Source organism: Aythya fuligula, chromosome 18 (assembly GCF_009819795.1).
Source record: "Aythya fuligula isolate bAytFul2 chromosome 18, bAytFul2.pri, whole genome shotgun sequence".
In the NCBI taxonomy this organism is placed as follows: Eukaryota; Metazoa; Chordata; class Aves; order Anseriformes; family Anatidae; genus Aythya; species Aythya fuligula.
The window spans coordinates 3,226,071-3,251,882 of NC_045576.1; the positions used below are offsets into that span (position 1 = coordinate 3,226,071).

Genomic DNA, 25,812 nt, shown 5'->3' on the forward strand with positions numbered 1-25,812 from the left:
GGTGAGCTTTACATCTTGTGCAAGGTGAGAGAAGCACGGTGTCAGCAGCTAATAAGTTTATAACGGGGTTTCTTCCTCAAGCCAAATGCAGCCCAGATTTATAACTCCCCCATACCACTCTGAACTTTCCAACACTCCTCCCGAAACATTTCATTATTGCTCAATTACTGTCATGTTCTCTTAAGGACCTGGAGGGGGAGAAGGTCTCCATTTGGAGACCAGATGCCACTTCCATCGATATTCACCAAACTGCACTGTGCAATAAATAATCCATTCACCCTTCAGAAACAGGCTTTGAGGATATGATAAGTTAAAGAAAAGAGAAAAAAAAAAAAAAAGTGAAAACTCTGACATGTTCTATGTGTAATGGAAACTAACCAGAAACTGAGACGTTGAATTGGTAGCAGGGCACCTTTGGCTTGTCATGGGGCCAGACTGCCTGTCTGACACGGGGGAGGCAGCAAAAGCAGAAATCCTCAGTAGCCTTCACACAGCAAACTGAGAACACCAGATCTCATGGTTGTCAACCCAAGACGAGTCTTGCCCAAAACAGGCCGATCCCAGCACTTCATAGCAGCTTGGTCCGGATGGTCCTGGTGGACTGACCCTAGAATGGGAAGGGTACATCGGGAGGTTAAGGTGAGAGCAAGAACCCAAGTCCACCCCCCAGGACACACTTAGCATCTACGTGCAAGCAGGCACCCAGCACCCACCTATGCTGAGCTCTGAAAACTGTGGAGCAAGTATTTTCCTGACCTGAAAGCTGCTTTGACCTCTTCTTCACGTGGTCAGGGTAGGTAGGCCTTCAGGCAGAACCAAGAGCACAGCAGCCCCCTCCAGCACAGATGCCCTAAATTCAGTATCCTTAACCAGAAGACTGCGTTCAGAGATCCTACTGGGCTTAAACCCCACTCCTGAGTTACATCTGTCTTAGAACTCATGAATCAACCGACAGCTCTCGTACATTCACTGGACAGACACTTCCACAGCATATTAGCATCCAAAATGTTCTTACTGCTTTGATACTTGTTACAAGTCTCTGTTTCTACATATGGAAACCACATTATATATTCCAGATGGAAATTCGTACTCTATTTCAGAGAAGGAAACGAGAGCTATTTCATACTAGATGCATAATTTGTTGTGTGAATATGAAATACGTGACTGCCTCACATGTTATGTTGTGAGCTAATCATAAAAAAATATAATGAAAAAGGTCCCATCTGTCTCTAAATCCTATAATCCAACTGTTCTCAGCTAACTCCAGCTCTGGCAGTACCTGGTATCCATACAGCAAGGAGAGTTTTCTGTGCCAGGGAAATTCTGCAAACCAGAAGAGCATTTACAAAGCTGCAACCAAGGTTTCATCTGAGGCAGTGAGAAAACGTCTTAGAGGGAATGGACACCTCACGACACTTCTTCAGCGAACTGAACTCATTCCCCAACTCTTCAAATCGTTCTTGACCTGCCTTTTTACCCACGCTACCCTATAATTATCTTCTTAACATAATTTCCCTGCAGTTCCCTGAAGAGCTTTAATGGGGTCACTGGGAAAGATCCAGCTGCACGTTAGAAAGCGTGGGGGCAAAGTGCTGTCCCCAGAAGACCGGGGAATATTGCCACTCACCGTGGTGAGGCTGCGGTTTCAAAATGCAGTTTGCTGACTGCTGAAGCGGATCTGCCGATCTGCAGTTTTATTCATCTGAAAGCAAATTCACGAGCCTGGTCCCACAGCCCTACTACAGTATCACCAAAGATGTTCCACTGGCACCTGCGGGACCATTCCCAGGGTGTGGTTTGGACCTGACAACAAGCAAGGGGTACAGACGGGATGGCCACGGGTTCTCCGTGTCCATCAGGTGGATGCCTGGAGTTAGGGGTGCCAGAGCTTTTCTCTGCCACCCCTCGCCATTAACTACACCCCTATGGGACCACTGCTCCCCTTTCCTCTCCTGCAGCACCTCACAAGCTGCTCTACGGCCACAGTAGCACACCTACACTGCCCCCATTCATGGTGGAGCTGCATCCCCCTCGGTGCTGGACAGTGGCAGGAGACCTGGCACTCGTGAGTGATGGTGGCACTCCACAGCCATGTCACTGGATCTCCATGTCCAGGACACGAGGATCTCAATGCCAGATGGAGCAGCTCTCTTTAAGGAGCTTTTTTTCTTTTCTTTATTTTTTTTAACCTCAAAGAAACTATTTCTAAACAAGAGCCCTTTTATTGTTATGCCAATTTCAAGCCATGCTGAAGTTCTTAAACATCTGGGCCTGGGCCATTGCCTTTTGAATTTAACCGGTCCACCAGCAATTGCATTCCAGCAGTATGAGTTGTGTCTGTCTCTCTCCAGGCCTGCACTCCATTTCCCACTCAAAATAGGTCTTATTTACCATCACCCCCCCAATCTCTTTTCCTATCTTTCGCAAAGTCTGGCAGACATGGCATGGCAGAGGTTCTCTCCCCTGAGGCTCCTCCTCAGACTGAGGAAACACGAGGAGGACATTAGCAGGGAATTTGTTAAATATAACTCCCAGGGGAACATGGCAAGCAGATCTTGTTGTGTAGAAGGGCAAAACAAATATGACCAAACAAAAAGAAAGATATGCTGTAACTACCACCACCCAACAACCTCCTGCGGTCCTTACCCAATGAACCTGGAGGGAAAATTGCCTCTTGACATCAGGTCTGGAGACTGAGTGCAACGATCAGGCACTGGAGAGCATGAGATGCCACCAGAAGGGAGCTGCTTACCTCCTCCCGTGCTGAAAGCTCCAAGGCTGCTGAGACCTGGAAGAGCTCCCCCAAGCCACCAGAAACCAAATTATGCATCAAGGAAGAAAAACCTTCCTTCCTGATCTCAAAGGTGAATGGAAGCAGCCCCGGAACACTGAATTTGTGTAAGTACGGTATAAATAAAGAGTGATCTGATCTCTTTTATCCCCGTTGGGGATATCAACAGATTAGCTATGCAAGGACTCATATCAAAGCTTTTTCAGGTCCTAGGAATTGCTGATTTGTCATGCAATTCCTTCCACAAACCTATCAGACTTCATCTTAAAATAACTCCCCTAACCAGTCTCCAAGGGAACCCTGTTCGTTGTAGTCACAGTAGACACCATTCACTGGGAATTCCTACCAACAGCAATGTCTGCAGTATTTCCCAGGTTCTTTCCAGCTTCCAACCCTCCAAGCTGTAGATCCAGATTGTCCCCACCAAACAGCAGGCACTTCCCTCAGCTCTCTTCATCCAGAGAGAGAAAAAGCACTCACCAAGGCAGCAAGATCACCAAGATCTGGGTCACCCTCAGGCCATCCCTATTGCTGCCCACTGTTGAGGGCGATGACACTCCACCTTACATATCACAGTTAAGTCCCCAAGTTGAACAGGATGAACCTTTCGCAGAGTGTCCCCGGCTACAAGTTTAACCCAATTACAGGATTACACAAAAGTAATTGCCTGGATTAAGACAATTTTCCTGGCTTGAATCCATTTCACTAAGCAATGCAGATCACTGTAACCTAACTTCTCCTAGGGATTTACCACCCTATCACCTTTGTCCAACCTGCATTTTACCAGCACAGCACTTACACCATCACTTTAGAGAATTCCTAATTAACAGTTATTCAAGACTTGATCCAGAGCTTACTGCAAACAATTGAAGATTTAGGTACATTTCAGCAGATTTGAGATCTGATCCTTTAGGACTCTTTTTTAGCTACAAACTAAATAAATGCTTTAATCAAGAGGTCATGCATTACTGAATTAAAAACTAACCTGCAGGTGTCTTGGCCAACCAGGTGACGTAGAGACGTTTCTGATAGGATGTCTTCCACCATACCTGTGACTGACAAGGTGAATTTTGCCATCTCTGTTGAGAGAAAGGCAAATTAGCAAAGATATTAATTCACACCTCTCACAGCTCCTATGGATGTCTCTGTGCCCTTGGAACATGCCCATTGTCTCCTTCTTCCAGTACTTCCTCGCCTAGAAATCTCCCCAGATTAGGATGTTTTCAAGTATCTGCTTACTGCTGAGAGCAAAAAACATGTAAGAAAATACCCAAAAGAATATGTAACATGGAACAGAAGGGGAAAGGGGCTGTAGTGAAGGTTCATGGCTGGCCTAAGCTATCATGCATCTTTGGGAAGCTAGTCCCCTCTGACCTTCAGTTTGCTGTGGTCTTTAGTGCAGCCTTTGAGCCCCCCAAGAGGATGGCCACTGCCTTCCACGTGTTTTCCAAATCTCGCCCCAGTGGCACCAGTGCTCAAGTAGAGCATTTAGACACCAACAAAATGAAAGCAATAAAGTGGTTTCACTGGTGGGATTTACTTCTGGCTTGGTCCTCTTTTCTCTTGATTTGGTGTAAATCCTTTCTGGATGCTTTTTAACACAAGAAGTAGGGAGAGAGAAGCATCTCTCTACCTCATGGGGTTGGGTGGAAACAAAGCATCTAATTCGAGAGCGGTTGTTTGCCTTGGGAGGCAAGCATTGACTTTTACAAACAGCAGACAATGCTCTGAGGCTTTTGGGTGACTGCTCTAATGTTTTCTGGCTGGATGGTAAACAGCCAGGTAACTGCTGACACCGTCCTGAAGCAGGGTTTGAGGTTCCTCCCATTTTCCCTGGAGGCCATAACCCAAGCTCCTGCTAGAGAAACAAATGATTTATCATAGCAGGGGCGTCTCATTAAGATTTATTACAAACCCTTATGATAGCTCAGGAAAACTGCTTCCAGGAGTCATCCAACACACCCGAATTAACAAGACAGCCCTTCAGATGGAACTGCGCTATCCAAATCCCTTTACACTGACCTGCAGCCCAGAAATGCTACGACAGCCACAGCAGCTGCCCCACATTAACAGATATCTGCAACTTTTAACAAGAATCAGGCACAGAGCTGTTCCAAGCCCCTGCTATAAAACTGATGAACTGAGAGGAATATCGCAAAGAGAAAGAGGAAAACCAGCATCATACCATAGCTATTTGACTGTGATTTATGTCCCATTCCACCTTGCCTTATCATAGCTCAGCCACTCAGGAGGAGAACACTACACATGCTGTATAGAAATGGACATTGTGTGCAGTTCTGCATCCTCATACAGCTGCAACACGGGCTTTCAGGCAGTCCAGCCTGACCAAACCAACACTTGCTGACGCCAAGAAGGTACAGATACAACCACGGGGTGCACTGATGGTACCTGCACAGCCACACAACGCTGCCTGTGCTCCCCGAGTTCTGCTACAGCCTTGCAATGTGTGCAGCATAAACCACGGCATCAATCCCCTGGGGAGCAGCGCTGCCTTGGATGTGCTGACATCTTTATCAACAGCCATAAGCAGCCTTCACTGTACAGACAGCTGGGGGAGAGAGAAGGTGATCCCTGGCACCGAGCTGACAGCCAGACCGCTTTGCCAGTTTTCAGAACCAGACTTTCCACTGCTTTGTTTCAAAGTGACATTTTTGTTTCCTTGTCTAAAAACTGATATTGTAAAGAAAAATGGTTGAATGTATGTCAGAAATAACCGCTGAATTGTTTTTAGGAAAAGTGAAAGATTTCAGTTGCCCCAGTATTATATTTTTATCCAGGATAAAAAAAGCAGCAAGTTTTCTGTTTAGCATGAACACACTTTCTTTAACGATTTCCGAGTTGGCCAACTACCTCAGATATCTGTACTTCCCACAGCTATTCTGTAACTTGTTGGGGAAAGGCTGAATGTGTCTACTTATAGCATCAAACTGAAGCATTCTGAATTGCCCTTGTGATGGGTAAGCAGCGTTCCCCATTTAAGTCTGAAGATCTAGTCCTCTGCATCACAATTAAAGCACCTTTATAAAGGTGTGGAGCCCAGAGCAGCTACTGCCTTTTAGTGGTGAAATAACTATTTGTGCAGCGAGCTCAGTAACACAAGGGAAAGCTGCCCAGTATGTGAAAAGATCCAGGACACCATATATATATTTTTTTCAGTTTCTTTTTCCCACCAGTGATAACGTTATCCAGCTCACACATGGCTGAACTAGAGCATCCCTTCCAGGAGGATATCCAGGTTCAAGGTGAGGCATCCAAGCCAGAACGAGCTTCCCCCTTGCCTTGGTCAGCCGCTCCACTGGGTAATTACCATGTTATTCCCCGGTTGTCTTCTTTCCAAACTGAGTTCAACTTCCATCCTGTAACACATCCAAAATTCTCTCCTGGTGCAGGGAATTACCTACCATGATCACATTGCTTCTGAACTTTCTCTTCAGTGAGCCAAACAGGCCGAGCTCCTGAAGCCTGCCTGCCCCTGTAGCTCCAGACCTTGGCTCACCCCATTACAGTTGAGGTATCCTTCAGCATGTATTCAAGAAGAAAACAAAAGCCATCACATGCCATTTGTAAGGTCATGAGCTTTGTCCTTTGCCAGCCAGCATCCCCCAGTGGAACCATGCCAGCTGCCAGCACCTACCTGCACAAACTGCACGTGTCAGGAGGAAGGGAAGCACAGGCTCCAGAGCTCCTCAGAGGCTTTCACGAGCAGTTGCAAACATTTCCTGATGCTAGGGATTCATCAGCCTGCAAGTCTGTTCTCTGCCCTGGTGCTCTGTAACTTCCATGAGTCGCACGTGCTGTTTGAGATGGTTTCACTGAAAATGGCACCTGTCCATAGGGAAGGCGACAACTCTGCAAACAAATGGCTCATTCATTAGGTACATGCAGGGGAGGGATCCAAGGAAGGGTTTTTATCAACAAACCCCGCTCCAGGTACCGTTGACAAGCAGAGTTTCCAGTCAAAGCATTCCAGCCGATGCTGTTCCTTTCTGGAGCCAATTCCTCCACTGTTGAGCCTCTGTCCAAAGAAAATATGTTAAAATCAATGCCCTTAAAAATGACAAGCCCTGAAAAAATGCTTTCTGCAAACAGAGATGGTCAATCCAAAGCCGCTCAGGAGGCAAACTCCAGCTGCCAGGCTGCCTGTCACAACACTTGCCCCCAGTTTTTCCCCAGTAAAATATTGCTCACCTTGCTGGACCCAGCAGGCTGCTGCTTGCTTGTGAAGGCAGCGCTACAGAAGCGGGGAGCAGGCTGTGCCTTGCTGTATTTGTTCAGTCCGGAGAAAGGCAGAGCTACCCCTCGACTCACACTGCTTCCCCATGGCAAGCACATCCCAACACAGAGGGGGCTCGATGCGCCCCGCGGGCTGTGCCGGTGGTCTCCAGGAGCAGGCTTTGCTCTCTCAGCAGCAGCTGTAATTATGGAACCTAAGCAAGCAGACAAACAAGGAGCTGAGTGATTTTTAGAGTGAATTTAGGGCTTGTGATAACAAAGATGGAAAAGTGCTGCAGACAGACAGGGCATGGGGGAACACTGGAGTTTTTCATCTGGTTTGACCAAAGCAACCCGGCAGGGAGCTGCTGATTCAGCCCTGGAGCCATGCACAGCAGAAGCAGCAAGCAGACGTCCTCTGTGGGCCCCAGCAATTCATCTGAGATCCCATCCAGCTCTGCCAACACCCAGAGCAAATACCCCCTAAACCCCTTGGCTACCATCAAAACACAGTCAGCCTCCTGAGACCTGAACCTTAGACCTCACTCTCCCCAGATACCGTGTCCCTCTACCCAAATCCTCCGTGTCACCTCCCTCCTAACCTACAGCCACCTCCCCACTTCATCCCAGCCTTCCTGCACGCACACCACAAACTCCAGCAAGCCGTGAGTCAGCAACATTGCAGGAGCAGCAGGGATCATTACTGCTTTAAACGGAGAGACAGTCTGGCCATTAAAAGAAACGATTAAGGGAAATGGTGGATTATCCACCACGTGTTCTCCTCAGACCAAGAATGGCAGAAATGTTTTAGCCAGCAGTGAGTTAGTGGGCTCAGTGGTGAGGTTAATGGACAAAATTTTATAGTCTGCTCTTCGAAAGGTCAGGCCAGATAAGGCCTTAGATGTTTCCGGCACTAATATGTCCACATCTCTGAACAAATGGACGAGGGAATAATAAAGAGTCTCTTCCAGGCCACTCTATTCATAAGCTCAATTATGGGAAAGTTTACAGAACGGTAGAGTTTTCTCCTCCGTTTGACATGGAGGGAAGCCAGTACCAATCTCTGTGTTCAGTGCCATCCCAGCACATTCTGGATAAGGTTATCAATGCTGACCGCCCTGTCTCCCTCACAAAGAACAAACCTGCCCACCAAACACATCTTTACTTTGGAGCAAAGGCTTGAGCCCAGGTTCTGTGAATGGCAAAAGCTGCTCCCACAGCCCAGGTACCCTTTGAAGGAAACACTGGCAGTGGAGGGAGGTTATATTGGGGTGAGCACCTATCTGCTCCTTGAGCCACTGAAGTCCTTTGGGTCCCACATCCATGCAGGTGGCCGTGGCTTCAGCTGCTGGCTTTGTGTTCACTTTGTGCTCGCTCAATCACCAGCAAAGTGCAGTTTCCACAGCAGCACTGGGAGCAGGCGATGCTCCAGCCGGCCACCTGCGAAGAATCAGCATCTTCCTACACCATCTTCTGGGCACTGAGAGCTCCTCTTTCAGCACTGTTTCTTTGATGCCTGCAAAGTAATTAGCAATAGCTCCTACCACTGTCCTCTAATGGGAGATGGCCTCATTAATTACATTGCACTGACTCAGCTTAGCATGCTCAGAGATAACAAAAACACTGTTAGCCCTCCTCCCAAAATAAGCAGCAAGCTCGCATTTTTCAGACACTTACACAAAGATCCCGCGATAAAAATACGACACCTTGGGTTTAAATACTTTCCATAGTGCCTTGGAGTATCCTCAGGGCTAAATATTCCCTAAAAGAATCAGTTCGCCCCCTCCTAAACTGCCTGCACCAAACACAACGCTATTTTAGGGTGCCCAGGGGAAACAACAAAAGGCATTGAGGTACGAAGGCTGGAATAACCCTGCTCAGACTGTAATGAAGCATTGGTTTTAATATATACCTGTATCACCTTAGGTGCACTGAGAGCCCTTAGCAGTAGGACATATTTCACAGCATGACCTCTCCTGCCCCCACCAAGGTCACTGGTGCAACGCTCGCTCCGCAGAGGAATCTCCTAGGCTGGCTCATCAACCTCTCTGAAATGAATGTGGTTGCTAATATAGACTAATCTGCATATCACTCAGGATGTTAATGCCCTTCGCTTATGAACCCCACCATTTTGCAATGCCTCTGCAGTATATCACAACGGCTTTACAACCCAAACTTGCAGGGGAGCCTGTTGAAGCATTTCACAATATATGTGGCACTTAACCTACTACATCCACGGGTTCAGGTTTGTCCCCTCTGACCTTAAACACATCAAAGAACGTAATTTAGGAGTGCTACCCCTATAGCTATTAGAAAAAGGTAGGAGGGTTGAATCACCTTGCAGAAGTGTCCCTTTTTCTCTGCTGATTTTTAGGGAGCCTACAGGAACTAGGGAAGGAGCCATCCCATAGCAGCTACTGTATGGTAAGAGTGAGGCCAGGGCTTCTTTAAGGCAGAAAAAATGTGTTTATCTGGGAAAAGAAATAATGCTGCTACTCAACATTTTGAAGATGTTTTGAAATGTTTAGTTCTCCTTCCTAAGTACATCTGTTTCAAAAAATCATCAACATTTAATTTTTAAAGAGGGTTTTAAATGGTTTTAGAGTATGCAGTTGAAGCAAAAATGAATCAAACTAAACATTTAGGGTATTCTATTTATATTGCTAAATAATCTTCCTCTTAGCATGATCAGAAAGAAACATTTTTTAGTTTAACAACCAAAAGTAAAAAAATCAATTATTCAGAGATCTAGTGCTGAGCTCTTTTGAAAAATCTACCTTTTTGATACGCTTGAGATCTTTTAAAGATATTAAGAAGCATGGCCGTGTGCACTAAATTAAAGGGAGCATCAAAATAATAGATGCAAAATGAAGGCTGTGCTTAAAACAAATCTCCATAAAAATCAGTGAAAACATTTAACGATTGTTTATATTTCTAATAAAACAAGTGATTTTTTTCAATTATAACAGAGATGCAATCTTTCTTAAAAGTATAGCAAGTGCAAATACTCAGTACTAGAGAAACCAGGCTGGGAAACCACGTATATACAGAAAATAGGTCATGTTCTACTGAATGAAAGAGAGAAGGAAAAGTGGAAAATTAAAAGCAAAAGGCAAATTGAACTCCAGTTCTTATTTCTCAACAGCGTCCTTTAAAAAAAAAAAATACCCGTTAAGTTTCCTTTCCAAACACTGAATCAACAGGGAAAAGGGCACTGGGATTTGACCTTCCTTTAATAATACATTGGCAGTTTTTCCTTTTGGAGGAAAGGCATTTTATAAGAGGAAAGACAAATAATCCCAACTAGATTAATAAATTTGTTAACAGAGAGAGCTGAAAAAGGAAGTACCACAAATCAGGACAGACCCTGTGTTTTTATTTTAGCACTGTTTTTATTTTAGCACCTTTTCTTTAAGTAAAAGAAATGCAAAAAATAATATTTGGAATACCACTGGGTGTTAGGGAAAACAGAGCCTACCCCAAGCTGCCGCGAGGAGATCAGCCCTGCTGAGCAGCTGAAGGACCAAAGCACCGGAGAGCAGAGGTGTGGCGGGGAGAAAACCCACTCTCCTCCTTTCCTTCTTGTTTTCACTCCTGGCTCAGAGGTCGCTGGTTTATTTAATTAACCAAGTGGTGTATCCCAGTACTCATTCTGCTCTCGGTTATCACACCAAAGGAGATTCAATGGCACTGCCCCAGTCCTGTGTTTCTGGCAGGAATGGGACAAAGGTTTCAGGGAACCTGGAGGAGTGAAAATATTAGGAAGGGAAAAGTATGGGTTAAAAATAGGCACTGCTGTCAGGTTTGGGGCTGGATTCTGAATTGTCCTATTTGGGGATTTGGGGGTTGCACAGGCTGTATATAGGGATCAGGATGTTTTAGAGTCATTTATACCTCTGCCCATACAAGAATGACTACGGTGGGATGGATCAAAGCAGCTTCTAGCCTAGATCCCAGGGAAGGTTACAAGAAGGCAGGGAGCTGCCAGCCCAGCACCGTGCCCATGGAGACCCAGTACCACAGGGGGGAACCTGGCATAAATCTCCATTGAACTCCATCCACGTCCTTCCTAGTCCTGAGAAAATGAAGAACTGTTATGAAGGTTTCCAGTGACTACACTCAACTTGTTGCTCACTGGATCCTCCCTAACAGAGACCAGACCTTGGGGCTGCACGCTCCGGATTCCTCTGGCATGAACTGGGCACGTTATTGCTCTGAACCTTGGAAGATCAACCCAGCAAGAGGTTGAACGAGGTAACAGTCAAGACTTCCCTTGAGTCTCTACAGCATTAAAAATGCCCACTGGGCACGTGGAGCTCAACTATCCTTCAGTAGCAAATTCACATCTCAGAGAGGGTTCTTGCCCCCAGCAAAGTCCATCCTGAAATGGGCCAGAAGTGAGATAAAGAGGAGAACAAACCCTCTTAGTTCAAGGAAAGAGATTTAGCCCTTTACACGAAATAGTTACTCTCTCTGAAGCAGGTACAAAACCCCACCAAGGGACAAAGTTACTCCCTGGTGCCATAGACTTCAGTGGGTGTTTTAAGGAAAGCTAATCTTGCCCCAGCTGGAGACTCGACCGCCCGTTTCTTGACATCCTTTTTTCCTAATCCTCTCATTCGTTTTGTATCCTTCCTTATCTCATGCTTTAAAAACAAAAACAAAAGATCCCCAAAACAACCGAAAGGCAGAAATGAACTCTTGCTAACATTCTCTTCATGATTACTGTATAAATAATAATCCAGTAAAATGAGTGATACAAATCTCCTTTAATGACTCATTCACCAGATTTCTGCCCTTGCCTTTCAGACCTCAGCATCACTAGTGTTTTGTCTCCTACCCATCAACTGATACTTAAATAATGCATAAAACTGTCTTATTAAATGCATGTTGAATATTTATTTGGAAGCTCATCACAAGTTGAAAGATAACCTTCATTTCCAATTCCCTTTGGGATAATCAGCTAATTGGGTATCAGCAGAAGCTCAGCCTCTTCAGTCTGCTGCTAGTCAGTGTTGGAGCCCCTCCTAACAATGCCTTCTGCACGCAGGGAGAGGCTCGGTCCCTCGTGCCACTTTGTCTAACCCAGGCTAATCCACAAGGAGTACAAAAAGGGAGAGATAATAAAAAGTCACAATCACCCACCTCTTCATCCTCCTTTGTGAGTTTGGGCCAGACACAGGTAGGAAAGAGCCAATGACTTCCTTCACGTAACTGCTTAAACCAAGTCCTGGTGGCTGAGGCTTTCACAGAAGCTCAAAAGTAACTTGGGACCTCCTGGCAGCAGTGCAGCAAGATCATAAAATCCTAGAATCACAGAATCCTAGAATCATAAAGGTTGGAAAAGCCCTCCAAGACCATCTGGTCCAACCATCCCCTACCAAAAATGTCACCACTAAACCATGTTCCCAAGCACCACATCCAACCTTTCCTTGAACACCCCAGGATGGTGACCCCACCACCTTCCTGGGCAACCCGTTCCAAGATCTCAGACTTGCTTCTTCCTTACACAGCTTGCATTAAAACATCTGGTGATAAATTCAGTTCCTAAAATTACAGAGCCTGCGGGTACAGCCTGGCCTGTATCTGTCTCCAACCTGCAGAGTTGTTCCCTGTTTGTCACAGGCAGGTAGTTGTTAATGAGGCCGGGTCCTCAGCCATGCCCCTGGGGCAGCAGACAGCCCCACCTTCCGATGAAGAACTTTCTCTCCTCTTTTAAGAGCCCACAGGCTCGGTGTTATAGATCTGCTCCAGACCTCTGGGATGGAACAGCTAAACATTAGAAGGCTGTTGGTAAATTGTCCTTTATTCAGCTCTACTGACTGTTTTCTTTTGTTTCTTTGTAAGGAAACATGACCGTCTCAATGAATTAGGGAGTGGGAGTTGCATTACATCAACCTGGTAAAAAAATACAAAGAACTGGTCACAGGAGGGCCAGCCTAGACACACCTCACTTCTCTGAGCATTACATTAAATGCCCATTGATGGCACACAGAAGCCACCAAGCCCCTTCTCCAGTGGGCAGCCACTGGTTCCTGACACGTCTCGCAGTATGAGACCTGACAAACCAGCACGTGGAAGAAATTTAGCCATGCCCAGAGCTTGGCAGGTCTCTGGCAGCTGCTGCAAATAGCTGCGCAGGGAGCAAACAGAAGCACTTCTGTGTAATACTGTCTTTCAGGCTTGTCGAGTGTCCTGGTTTCAGTTAGCACAGAATTAATTTTCTTCCTAGTAGCTGGTGGAATGCTGTGTTTTGGCTTAGAATGAGAAGAGTGCTGATAACACCCCGATGCTTTAATTGTTGCAGAGCAGTGCTTATACTAAGCCAAGGACATCTCAGCCTTTGCTCTGTCCTGCCAACGGGCAGGCTGGGGGGTGCAGTAAGAGCTGGGAGGGGACAGACCCAGGACAGGTGAGATGTCCTTGGCTTAGTATAAGCACTGCTCTGCAACAATTAAAGCATCGGGGTGTTATCAGCACTCTTCTCATTCTAAGCCAAAACACAGCATTCCACCAGCTACTAGGAAGAAAATTAATTCTGTGCTAACTGAAACCAGGACATCGAGTTCACTTGTAGAGGAAATTCAGTCAAACAACACTTGTACAATAAACGCCTACTAATTTTCATACACTTGATTATTGCAAATTAATGCGATTTCCCTCCTTCATGGGGTCAGCTTCTCCCATCACTGTACATGCCAAAGAGTGCTCCACTAGCCCATGGCGAGGCATCCCATGGGACACAGAATCGTGCTGCTCAGTGTGAACCATTTCTATATTTGCACTCAGGAATTATTTTCAGTCACCCCCCTTTTCTCTCCCCACACCTGCATCGCTTTCAGCTGGACCCTTCTTACCTGCGGCCACTGCAAGGAAACACAGGCAGAGCTGCAGAGCCTCCTCATAAATGTAACCTCTGATTTTCACCCACTACAGACTTTCACCCACTTTCTCCTGCAGAGAAAGCAAGAATGAAAAATGCATGAGAAAAAGAATGAAAAACACATGAAAATCCCAGTGCATGTTCCCAACTTACCAAATGGTAAGGCACAGTATGGATTTTCTAAGAGTCCCAAGAAAGCTTACTGCTTTGTGAGTTAAAACTACGTGATGACTGGGTCCTGTGAGGAAGATCCAATCTGTGGGGTTTTTGTTCAAATTAAGTCTAGTAACAACAAACGTGGGGCGTTACGCACCTGTGGAATGAGACAGCATGCAGAGGGAGTGTAGGTGTCAGCCTGCCCCGACACCAAACCCCCCAGGATGACAAGCAGAAGAGAAAAGCAACACACAGCCCTGAGCCACTGGCACCGCCTGGAAGAAAACAGAGCCATGAAACTGAAAAATGGGCACTTTAAGGACTGATATCTGCTTACTTCGGGCATCCACCTTAGGAGATGAGGAACCACATCCTCCCATCACAAATTAAAAGCCAATTTCTTATGCCACTCCATGTGTGCCTGGCAGAGGCAGGGCTGCCCAGGGACGTGGTTAAGGATCTGCAAGTGTCCGGCCGTCTGGGCCCGAGCCAGAGGGACCCCACGAAGAGAGAGGAGCTGCCTCTGCCCCACCACCCCACTCAGCAGCTCTTCCCTCGTCCTCCCCATGAGTTGGCTGGGATCCAGCGGGATGGACAAACCCTGCCCAGGAGCCACAGGTCTCTTCTCGCCTCTCTGCATGGATGATCACGGAATCACAGAATTGTAGGGGTCAGTAGGGACCTCAAGAGATCATCAGGTCCAACCCCCCTGCCAAAGCAGGTTCCCTAGAGCAGGCTGCACAGGTAGGCATCCAGACAGGCCTCGAATATCTCCAGAGAAGGAGACTCCACAGCCTCCCTGGGCAGCCTGTCCCAGTACTCCGTCACCCTCACCGAGTTCTTTCACATGTTGGTGCGGAGCTTCCTGGGCTCCATTTTTTTGACCATTGCCCCTTGTCCTGTCCCCACAAACCACTGAAAAAAGGTTGCCCAAACCCCTCTGTCTCCCACACTTACGATATTTGTAAACATTGGTAAGATCCCCCCTCAGTCCTCTCCAGGCTGAACAGACCCAGGTCTCTCAGCCTCTCCTCATAGGGAAGATGCTCCAGGCCCCGGATCATCTTTGTGGCCTTTCACTGGACTCTTTCCAGCAGCTCCCTGTCTTTTTTGTGCTGGGGAGCCCAGAACTGGACACAGTGCTCCACGTGAGGCCTGATCAGGGCAGAGTAGAGGGGGAGGATCACCTCCCTTGACCTGCTGGCCACACTCCTTTTAATGCACCCCAGGATCCCATTGGCCTTCTTGGCCACCAGGGCACCCTGCTGGCTCACAGCCTACCTGTCATCCACCAGGACCCTCAACTCCTTCTCCACAGTGCTCCTAATGATAAGGGCCCGCGCTGGAACCTGAAATATTTTCACAGCCGATCATCTACATATTAACATCCACCACGTGCAGGCAACAGACCGAGCATGTTTCTTCTGAGAAAGCTGGCACAGCACAGTTCGTCCTCTCCCATGGAAAAGTGAGGAAGCAACAAGTGGCTCCGAGGTGCATCCAGCACCGCGCCCGGCTCCCCCGCCGCATTCATCGGCTCCCTGCACCGCGTCCACCGCCAGGCTCCCCAGTTCGCTGGGACTCGGACTCGCACACAAAGAAACCCTTCGTTCCCAGATGTTTTGAATTTTCCATGTATTTGGAAAAAGTAAAACGACTCTTTAACACCGAGAATAGTCGGTGATATTGGATTTGGAGTGTGTATGGGGGGGATTAGCCAAGCGGAAATGCATGGTGGATGTTTCACGGGTGTTTTACTCATCCAGGGAGAGAATAAAAAATGTGGCAATCGTTATTTTGTGGGATATTTAATTCCTCCAACTAATTTTGCGTGAAACTGGCTTTAGTTTTCATTCCCTCCTCTTTTTCTGGTTTTCTTTTTAAACTCTTCTCCATCCTCTTCTCTTCCTTCTTGGAAAAAGGAGGGGAAATGAGAAGTGAAGAATTCACCCTTCCCCATACTGTAATTTTCTTCAGACCGCTCTGTCAATCCATAATCTCCTCCAGGTAGGCCCCAGGTAGCCTTTGACATGTTTTAAAAACTCGATGCCTAGAGTAAGGCTCCTAATTCCATGCTTAAGCACCAAAAAACGTGAGCTGGTTTTAAAAAATGCTGAGCACGCAGCAGCTCCCAATAAATTTCACACCCCTGCAAAAGTCCTGTTGTCGGGAACTGTTTTCATCCTTGCGTTTGCAGGTTGCCTTCATTACTTCCTTCCCTTGGGTCACAAAAAGGCTGTTAGTGACATCTTCCATTTACCAGGTGCGGTAGTATAAATTCAGAGTAACTCCACTAAACTTAATGTGCTTAATGTAGATACTCTGGATTTGCGTTGCTGCAAATGAGATCAGAATTTGTCCCAGCCACAGGAGCCAGAGGGAGGTCAAATGCTTTACATACATTACCTCCTCTTCAGCATGCTAATGATGTGCAATTTTCAAATGCTTTTCCCCAGACGCTGCAGTTCCAGGAACAGCACTAAAAGCATTAAAAGGATGCAAGGCAGACTTTGCTACTGGAGGAGGCAATGCCCAGCAAAGCTACGAGCCTGACTGCAAGCAAACTCTATTTTAGAAAGCAGAGAGAGGGAAACTTTTGGCAGCTTCTAATAAAATGTTCACAAATCCACCCTTGCTGATGTCACTCATCCCATTGCAGGCTACTGTAACACCTCCCATCCTCCCAGAAAACTCAGGGCTGGCCAATGCAGCAGTTCAAGCCGTGTTGGCCACGTGCACCCCTCCTCCAGCCAAGCATCCAGGCAAGGGGAGAGGTCCACGGTGGCCCTCATGCCCATCGGGATGCAGTTGGCTGTCCCCAGAGCGCCAGGACAGGGCCCTGCCAGCAGCCTTCAGTCACAGCTGCTACTCGGGCTTCTGCTTTGCCTGACACAGACAAAAACCTCGCCTGATTTCTGGTGCGGCCATGCCCTGCCATCTGTTAATGGTTTTCCTGAGGTTACCTGTGCAGCTCGATCGTTTGAACATGGGCAGGAGCACATGTGGTTTTAAGCTGGATGTTAATTGGAAACATTTAGTGTGTCAAACATATGATTAATGCACGGAGTTTTAATTGAAATGAACCAGAATTCTGCAGATCCGCTTCTCCTTCCCCACTGCAAGACTTCTGGGGCATAAAGAGCTTTTTTTAAAGCAAAACAAAGTCAGAGACTTGGCCAGGGTAAAGCAGCCTATTTGTATTGGAGGCAATGAAGGCTACTTGCTCCATCTTAAAATCTGGCCTGAAAACCGAAGACTACATTAAAAATAATAAGAAAAATGTCACAACACTGCTCTACATTGCTTTCTTATTAACAAACATATCTGCGAGGCATGATTAAGGGTGCTCATCATTCCCATTGTAATTACGAGGTATTATTTGTAATATCATTTTAAATTTGCCTCTTGGTAATCCACTGAAGAAAATCTGACTTCAGTTCACTTCATTATTATGTTTTTGCTGTCAAAATAATGCAGAACTGCTTTGTTTTGACCAATGGAACAGACCCAGTTTTCATGGGACAAAAAGGATCATAATGAGTGGAAAGGAATAAAAAAAAGAGCAAGAAACAATGAAGTAGTTCAGAATTCATCGGGTTCAGTATTCATTTCACAGTTTGCTTTTTTTTTTTTTTTTGGTTGGGGAGAGGAGAGGAAGGGGAGGAAGGGAGGAAAGCCCAAGCCATTTAGCAAATGAAAACTTGTCACCTCTGATCTTCTGAACCTCCAGGACTTCACCAGAATGCGCAGAGTTTCTTCAGGTCAATTTTGGGACAGCTTTGCCTCGGCAGTGAATAGCAGAGCTCCAGATCTCAGAGGTCCAAACCAAATATGTTTTGAATTTTGCCATATACCTGGCTTATTACATTTCTGATAAAGAGTCCCAAGATACTACAGTCAGTGAACGATTGACTGTTTCTAGGAGCAGCACAAACATCCGATAGCACATCCTTCACCCAGGCTGGCCACGTCTAACCATGGAATAGCTGACAATATTCTGATGGGGTATCTGAAAAAAATAGTGGGTGACCATGAAAAGAAAGGCAATCATGTACAAGGCAAGGACTTAAGTTCTGGCCTGTTTTAATCATAAATTTTCTTAATATCTTTGAAACTTGTTATTTTGATGTAATTGCCTGTGAATATTTGCAATACACTATCAAGTTTTAAAGCTGCTGAATGCTTTTTGCTCTCACTTGGTTACACAACTTTGCCAAACTTTAACGATTTGAGATGGGATTTTACAGGTGAATAACCTGACTCCAGCAACATTTTTTCTTTAATTTATATCTCAAATGACCTGCCCCTTTCTGAGATGAGGACAGAAACAAAAATAACATTCTCCAGCTAAGTTAAACTGTTTGAGCAACATTTCCCTTAAAAATTCCTCACCGCCTTTCACACTTCGGAGCAGGCATTTTATTGGGGGTATCCCTGCGGTTGTCCTTGAGAAAATGTGGGCAAATTTACAAGCTTTTGTAAAATCAGAGTTTGCAGAGGCTCAGAAATGCCTCCGCTTGCAGAAACTTCAGTGCATGGAGCTGGCCCTTCCCCAGCTGGGCGCACAGCAGGACGGCACGGCCAGCACAGGGTGGATGGGAGCTCCTGGTACAAACCACTCGGCTGCAACTCGCTGCCAATCAGCTCAACGTAAAAAGACCTTTGTGCCCTGCTAATACAGGAGAGGCAAGAGCTAGGGAGCTTTGAATAGGGAGCTAGGAGCTACACTGGCACCAAGATCAGGTAAGAGAAAAGGCTAAGCACCACCAGGCAGGCGCATGGAGGAAAGGCATTCAGTCCTGGTGAACAAACCTGTATCAGACTGATCCTGGCACGAATGAGAAAACCCAGGGCACAAGCACTGAGGTGCAGCATGGGCTGGAACAAGGACCCACAGCAGGGAGCTGCCAGGCTCCACAGGCAAAAGCGTGCCCAGGCTCAGGTCCCCAAAGGAATCCGCGATGTCCCCATCCTCTGTGACCCTCCCGAAACATTCGGAGGGGAATCAACAGCTTGAAGCCAGGCAAGGCCAGACACTTCCCAAAAGTCAGCCCCATTGACTGGATCAGGAGTCTGGCACTAAAGAAGTCGAAGCACCTGGCTCAGGAAAGCGCCTTGCAGCCAGCCAAAATGCACAGCCCGGCCCGTTAAAGCTCTGCAAACTGCACCGCCGGAGCCTTCACATTCCCTGAACCCTCGGCAACCTCCAGCAAGCACTCAGTTGAGGCTGCCTTCTACAAGTTGGCAAAACTGGGGGGCCTCCCTCCCTTCTGCATTAAACCAGCTCGTTTCTCCAACCCTGTGTGCACTTTGGAGGGCTCCTTGTTGTCTCGGAGTTGATGGGCTCTGGAAATAAGGCAGGCAAAGGAGCTAATGGAGTGCAAAGGGCAAGCTGCTTCTGGCTGCAAGGGAACGTACTGAAGCATTTCTCCCTTCTCCCTCTACCCTGCTCCTGCTTTTTTCTTCCCCCGTTCCCTCTTTTCTTAACCCAGACCCCTTAATGTAATTGTGCTAATCTGTGGCCACCTGAGCAGCTCAGAAATGCCCATCCTGGGCCAGTCCCATTGCGGCGAGGCAGAACAGAGAAGAAGCATGCAGACTGCCCCATAATTTTAATTTAAAACAAGGAAGGAGTCGAGTGAGAATTAATCACCTTTCCAACGAAGGCTGGGTTTGGTGGGGGGATCTGAACCCACGTTGCTCTTTAACCTGATGAGCAGAGCGCCGATGGAGGTGGTGGGGAGAGCTGACAGGGCCAGGCTGGGCTCTCCCCGTATCAGTGAGACAATTCCTCCTTCTGCTGCGGTGCTTTGGCAAATAATCTAAGGACCACAGGGGGTCAGGTCAGCCCAGCAACACCCTGCATGGCAAGTACCCCTCCCAGGCAGAGGTGGCACGTGAAGGGCAGGCTGGCTGCACTGCAGGGCGACGCGCGGCGCTGCGAGCGGTGGCCGCGGTGTACGAGCTCCTTCCCCGTTCTGACACAATCTGGTTCATACGCAGCGGGGTGATGATGGGCCTCGGGGAGAGCTGATGAGCTCATTAATGCCTGAGGTGGGTCACAACGTTGAAGTCTTCGCGGGGGAAGTGAGGATGGGAATTAGAAAGCAGTGATTGCAATCTGAATTTGTATTACTCTACCCCTCTGGTACACGGGACATTGGCTTTCCAGTCATGTACCCAATTAGAGATTAGAATTTTTAATTAACTTCCTTAGCAGTTCTTGAAGGACCACAAATTTCTCTAACAAGACAACCCACTTATTATACAGGTCGGGAGGCTTTCCACATAGCAGACATGCAGGGCTGGCTCCCTTTGCCCAGCTGCACAGACCACAGCAGTGGCTTTGTCCGCCAAGCACAGAAGAGGTGAGAGAGGTTCAACCAGAAATGTGTGGCCTGAAAGTGAATCCAATCCATGGCACAGCTGAATTTCTTACAGGTGAGTGTATCAAGCAAGGAAAGGAGGCATTGATGATATTATCTCGTGTCTCCTACAGCCATGTTATCACAACAGAGTTCCTGCAAGCTTTATACGGGATTTTGCTGCGTTTGCAGATTGTCCCGTTAATCACAGTAGATTTTGAACATACCAAAAAAAGATGCCAGTCAGGCCAGGAACCAGAAATTGGTATTCTGGGGCTCACTATTTGACCCCACAAACGTCTTCCTATACCCTCCAAATACAGTGGTTCCCCAGCAAAGCAAGCGTGGCCCCATGAAGGCCCTGCTGCACAACCGCTGCCGGCTGCATCCAGCCCTGTGCTGCAGCACGCAGAAAAGCAAGAAGCAGGACCGAGTACAAACAAATGCTCTAATCTGAAAATCCAAACCATAAGAAAAACCGCTGTAGCCCACGGTGAGAATAAGGTGACCCAGTGCAGCTACAAGGTGCCCTGTTCTTTCCCATTTCTGATGGTTCTGATCCTCTGAGTCCCTGTGCAGCTGCACTGTGAAATCCATTTGAAACATCAGAGAGAGCTTGTGCATCAAACTAAAATAAATTCTTCTTCCCACCCACCCCCTTATAGGCTGACAAAAGACTTCCCCTTTCTCTGCTGCACCCATTTCGCTGCCCTTTGGCTCAGCAGCTCAAGAACTTCACGGAAATAAAGCCTGCATTTGGTTCCCTTGAAAATCCAAATTGAGATGCTCGAGTTTATTTCATTCTATTTTCTTAAGCTCAAATAGAAAAATAGGTTTATACACATAAATAAAAAAATAATAACCTGCCATTTAAATCCTGTTCAGGCAATTAGCTCACTGCCTAGCTGTGTGCTAATGCGATCGCCTTTCATTGTTTGTTCCTATTTATACTGCTCTTTAAAGTTCATTAAAATCACTGCTGCTATCTCACACAGAACAACTGTTCAAAACATCAGTGTCATGCAGTCAGAAAATTTATGCTTTGAAGTTCCCTCCTTTATTCATTTTTATCAGGCTTTTTTCTCCTTTCCTTTTTTTTTTCTTTTTTTATTTTTTTCTTTCTTTTTTTTTTTTTTCCTTAACGACTAAACCAGTTTTATGCTCTTCACAGCTATTCCAAAATCTGTTCCTCCTGACACGGAGCTGATACATCATTCCTTGCTCATAACCCTTTTTCTCATTTTCATCATTTCTCTCCCCGCTTGCTTTGGCTCTCTGCTAAGTCCATCACAGCTTTGTTTTTATATCCTCGTCGCCGTATTTTATAGCCCAGTAAAACCTAGAAAGCTGCTTCAGAAAGCACACATGCCAGCGCTTTGATGTTTGTGTTTGTGCGGCAGCTTGCTGGAGCTCAGCGCTCAGAGACAAAGCCCCGAACCCGCCCGCTGCCAGGGCACAAGGGCAGGAACGATGAACGGGGACAGGTCCCCAGCTCTCATCCCAGCCCCATTCGAGAAAATCAGCCTTTTTTCTGCAGCTTTTTCAAAGGGGCTCACCCCATGTGCACCCCCAGCACCGCAGTGAGCTGCCGCTGCTGCTTCTCCAGCGATAAAAGCTCCAGGGATGATCCAGGGGAGCAGAGGTGGCCTCTGATGCTCCCCCAGTGCATCAGCCCTGGGACCAAAAGGCTTCTTGCCTTTGCTTTGAGCTTGCTGCTCCCTCAGGTGCTGCCTAAAAGCAGAAGGCAACAAACTACGGGCAGGGACCGATGCTCAGCTACGAAGGTTGGCAAGTGCAGATCCCTGGAAATGCGGAGCCAGGCCAGGAGCAGGTGGAGGATGCTCATAAAACACACAGGGTTTGGAGGCTGGGAGCTGGCTGGGGAAGGAGCAGAGTCCAGCTTTACCTTGCTGCATGAGGAGAGCTGCCAGGGAATGCCACACCTCCCGGGCACCTGCACAAAGCCTGGGTTTGGCAGGGGAAGGGCTGATCGATCCTGGATGTGTCTGTCCGTAAAGCCCAGATCGCTGCCCCTGCCGCCTGCTCCAAGCGGCAGCCCACCCTCCTCTGCTGGCCTTCAAGAGGCTTTGGATTAGACACGGGAGCTTAGAAATACAAAATTACCTGCACGATTATTCAGAAATAGCTTTGAAGGGAGATCATTTCAGTCCAATATGCTCAAATTTCTCTCTTTGAATAAAATCGATGCTGCTTTATTCTGTTGAAGTATAAAAACACTGTTAAATCCCAACTCAGAAGGTTACCTCACTGCATAATTTTGTACCTACGCCTTTTAGAAAGTGATATTTCCCTCTGACCCATGAGAACTGGAAAAACTTCTATGCTGAGAATGAGCAGAAGACCTCTGTCGGGAGGCAGAATTGTTTTTCAGCCCGCAGTAATTAACGAGTGCTGTAGACCATCACTTAATATGATACAAAGAGCACTGCCAAATCTCAGGATTATATCTGCAGCTCTACTCTCGAGTCCCCAGTGTCTGGAAACATGTGATTTTAAGAGTATCTCAGCTCTGATTTTTTTTTAAATGCTCTTTTAAATGTTGTGGTTGCAGAGGAAGGCTTGAAAACAAGAATTGTACGGCTAGCAAAAGCAGAACAAAAAGTTCAGCGTTAATATTTTTTTAACTTTTTCCTCTAAGCTGCCTCTTGAGCTGAGGCCTTGATTCATGGTGTTTTGGTCACCAGCAGTTGGTGATGCTCAATCTGTCATGGGAAAGAATGAATGCTGTGAGCCAGCCCTGAGCAGGTTTAAAAACAGTCCAGGCTCCCAGACCAGGAGGGGCAGGCAGTGGCCAGGACTTGTTAACACCAACCCGTCTGCACCTTGCACAGGGCAGACACCGCCCCAACTCCTCCAGGGCGTTTGGAAGGGGAAAACACTTTTTCCTCCACTAAAACGTGAGCGATGCGGGATGTGCTTATCTCATTCGGCTCAGCTGAATGCAGAAGAGCTAAACTCCTCCTAGGCTCCTGTTCAGTCTGCAGCTCCTTTGGCTCATCCACCACAAAACAAACGGGAACTTGAAGGACAAACCTGCCCCGGAGAGGCAGGGAATACCCACCCAGTGCTTGCATGGGCGAGTGGGTGGTAGAGCAGGGCCAGGCTCAGCGCTCCCCAGGGTCGCTCTCCTCTCCCTGTGCTGCTGAAAAGCAGGGGAGAAGCCTCCTTCCTCCGTTCCCAGCATCAGGTTTAAGCCAAAGAGGGGCTATCTGACAAGGGAAGGAGTGCCTATCTGAGCTGATGAAGAACGTGTGAGTAGTTTCTATGGGAAAAGGTCTGCTTTAATGGACAGAAACTGAAACAGAAGTCACAAATTACTCAGGGCTTCAGATGAACAAAGCACAAGGAGTTGATTTGCAGCTGTTTCACCTTTCTTCCTTCCCCAAACCCGTACTGGTCTCAACAGGGATGTGGTACCCAAACAGCCCCTAGGCACCCTCGAGGCTCTGCCCAGACCTCCAGCCCTTGGTGTTCCCCCAGCAGGAAGGCTGACACCAGCCGTCCAGGCACTGGTTCAGCTCCTCCACCCCCAGGGACCAGCAGGGCTCCCCAACGCAGTGCCCAGCACAAACCAGTGCCATCTGCTCCACCGCCGCTACAACACATCGCTGGAGCACGAAGCTTGTCCCAGCACAGCTCAGCAGGGGTTAACACCAGAGCACTGCAATAAACACACTGTCAATTTAGTCTGGCTTTCACAAGGCTAATTTGTCTACCTTTTCAAGATGTTCTCCACCAGGGTCTCGAATGTGAATCTGAAGGAGGGGGTGGACAGAGACAGAGTGCGTGAGCAGGGTTTTATGGGGCTAAGTGAAGGGCCACGAGCAGGCAGCTCTCTCCAATTAACCCTGGAGAGAAATTCTGGGTTGAAATGCCTAAACCGGGTTTGACCTGCAACGGGACGGAAAGGTTTCTGCTCTGGTTATTGTCATCCTGGGTTGGGGTCCGAAATGTTTACCTCTCCGCTCGGAGCCCGAGGTTCAGCCTCCCCGACGGTGCAGGTGCTGATGGACGCACGGAGAATTTCCAGACGGCGCAGGAATCCCGGCGGCAGCACAGCCCGCCCTGATTTACGGAGCCGTGCAGCAGGCAGACAGAGCCCAGCCTCCCTCCGCCTGCAGCCTTACCCCTCGCTAGCCTCCGGTCTCACCCAGAGGCCTCCAAACACACGGAGGAAACCCAGAGGCAGCACTGCCCTCAGAGGTGAAGGAGATGCTCGCAGCTCGCTGCCTCCCCCTGCTCCCCACTCCCCGCTGCAGGGCGAGGTCTTGTTTGTGACAGCCCCCATTGTGACACGAGGAGCCCCTTGGTGGGTGTTCATGGGCCCTCCCACAGCCTTAAAGGTCTTCCTTTAAGGCTGCTGCTCCCACACGAGCCTTGGGACACAGCGGGCTGCCCCCTGAAGCGGCACCCTACAAACCAAGATTTGGGGCTGCCCAACCATGCGGGTTAGATCCAGGCAAGCCACCACCATAGAAGCCTGTGCATGAGCTGTGCAGTGGAAAACGAGCAACTGGAGTGAACGCTGCGGTTGTATCTCTGAGGATAATCACACACCGAGCTCCTACCATGTTGTTTATAGAGCCAAGCAGGCAGCCATCCAGACGGAGCCACACGGGAGCGGAGCAGGAAGGCGCGCACGAGGCCCCTCGCTTGCACAGACAGGACGTAAAACAGAGACAGGGAATTTATTCCACTCTGCACTGGGCTGGACTGGGGCTTCTCCTCTCCCCACCCAGTGGATTAGCAGCCACTAACGACGCCTCTCTCGACAACTCTCAGTTTTGTTTCCAAAAACTTGTTCCTGTTTGTAATTCCTCATACCTGCTGATCTCTCACGGACGTCCCAAACCATGCTCCGCGAGGCTTGTGGAGCTGCTGTGTGCCTGGCTCCCTGCTGCCAGCAACGACGACGCTCACAGGGATGAGGCAAGGGCAATGGTGTTTGGATGCTTCGGCTCCAGTGCTTCAGGGGGGAGAAAAAGCACTGGGCGTTTTAGGAGGATGCTGAATGCAGCTGAGCTGGTAAGTCAGTGTGGCATTTCCAAGAGCCCCAACTGCTCATCTGTGCAGCTCAAAAGGCTTTCAAAGGCACTTCTGCAATCTCACACAAGCTTCCAGAGTTCCCGTTCTCTCCTCCTTCCCAATCTAATACACCAATGACCCTTCTAAACAACAAAACCAGCAAGGCAGCACTCAGAAGCAACCTTACAAAAATAAGCCCTGTGCTCCAGCAACCACAGGCTGCTTTCAGGGAAGAGAGTGGGCTCAGAGCACAAGGGAAGGGATTACAAAGCACTTGCAGCAAAAAAAGAGACTTCAGTTTTCAGCAGAGAAAGGTTTCCTAGGCACATAAATAAACC

The 25,812-nt window shown here is 47.8% G+C and overlaps 1 long non-coding RNA gene across 4 annotated transcripts in view; it reads right to left on the reverse strand.

The window, feature by feature from the left end:
• Positions 1-384: 384 nt before the first annotated feature.
• LOC116496707 overlaps positions 385-25,812 on the reverse strand; it is a 63,934-nt gene continuing 38,506 nt past the window's right edge. The window contains exons 3-10 of one of the 4 annotated variants that reach the window (XR_004254034.1): positions 13,882-13,961; positions 12,170-12,331; positions 10,503-10,765; positions 8,304-8,540; positions 7,001-7,239; positions 6,447-6,827; positions 3,777-3,870; positions 385-607 (exon numbers count right to left, since the gene is read on the reverse strand). This is a non-coding gene — a long non-coding RNA (uncharacterized LOC116496707). Of the gene's footprint in view, positions 608-3,776; positions 3,871-5,985; positions 6,169-6,446; positions 6,828-7,000; positions 7,240-8,303; positions 8,541-10,502; positions 10,766-12,169; positions 12,332-13,881; positions 13,962-25,812 lie in introns of those variants that run through there. The other 3 variants (XR_004254035.1, XR_004254033.1, XR_004254036.1) reach the window with 3 other exon arrangements.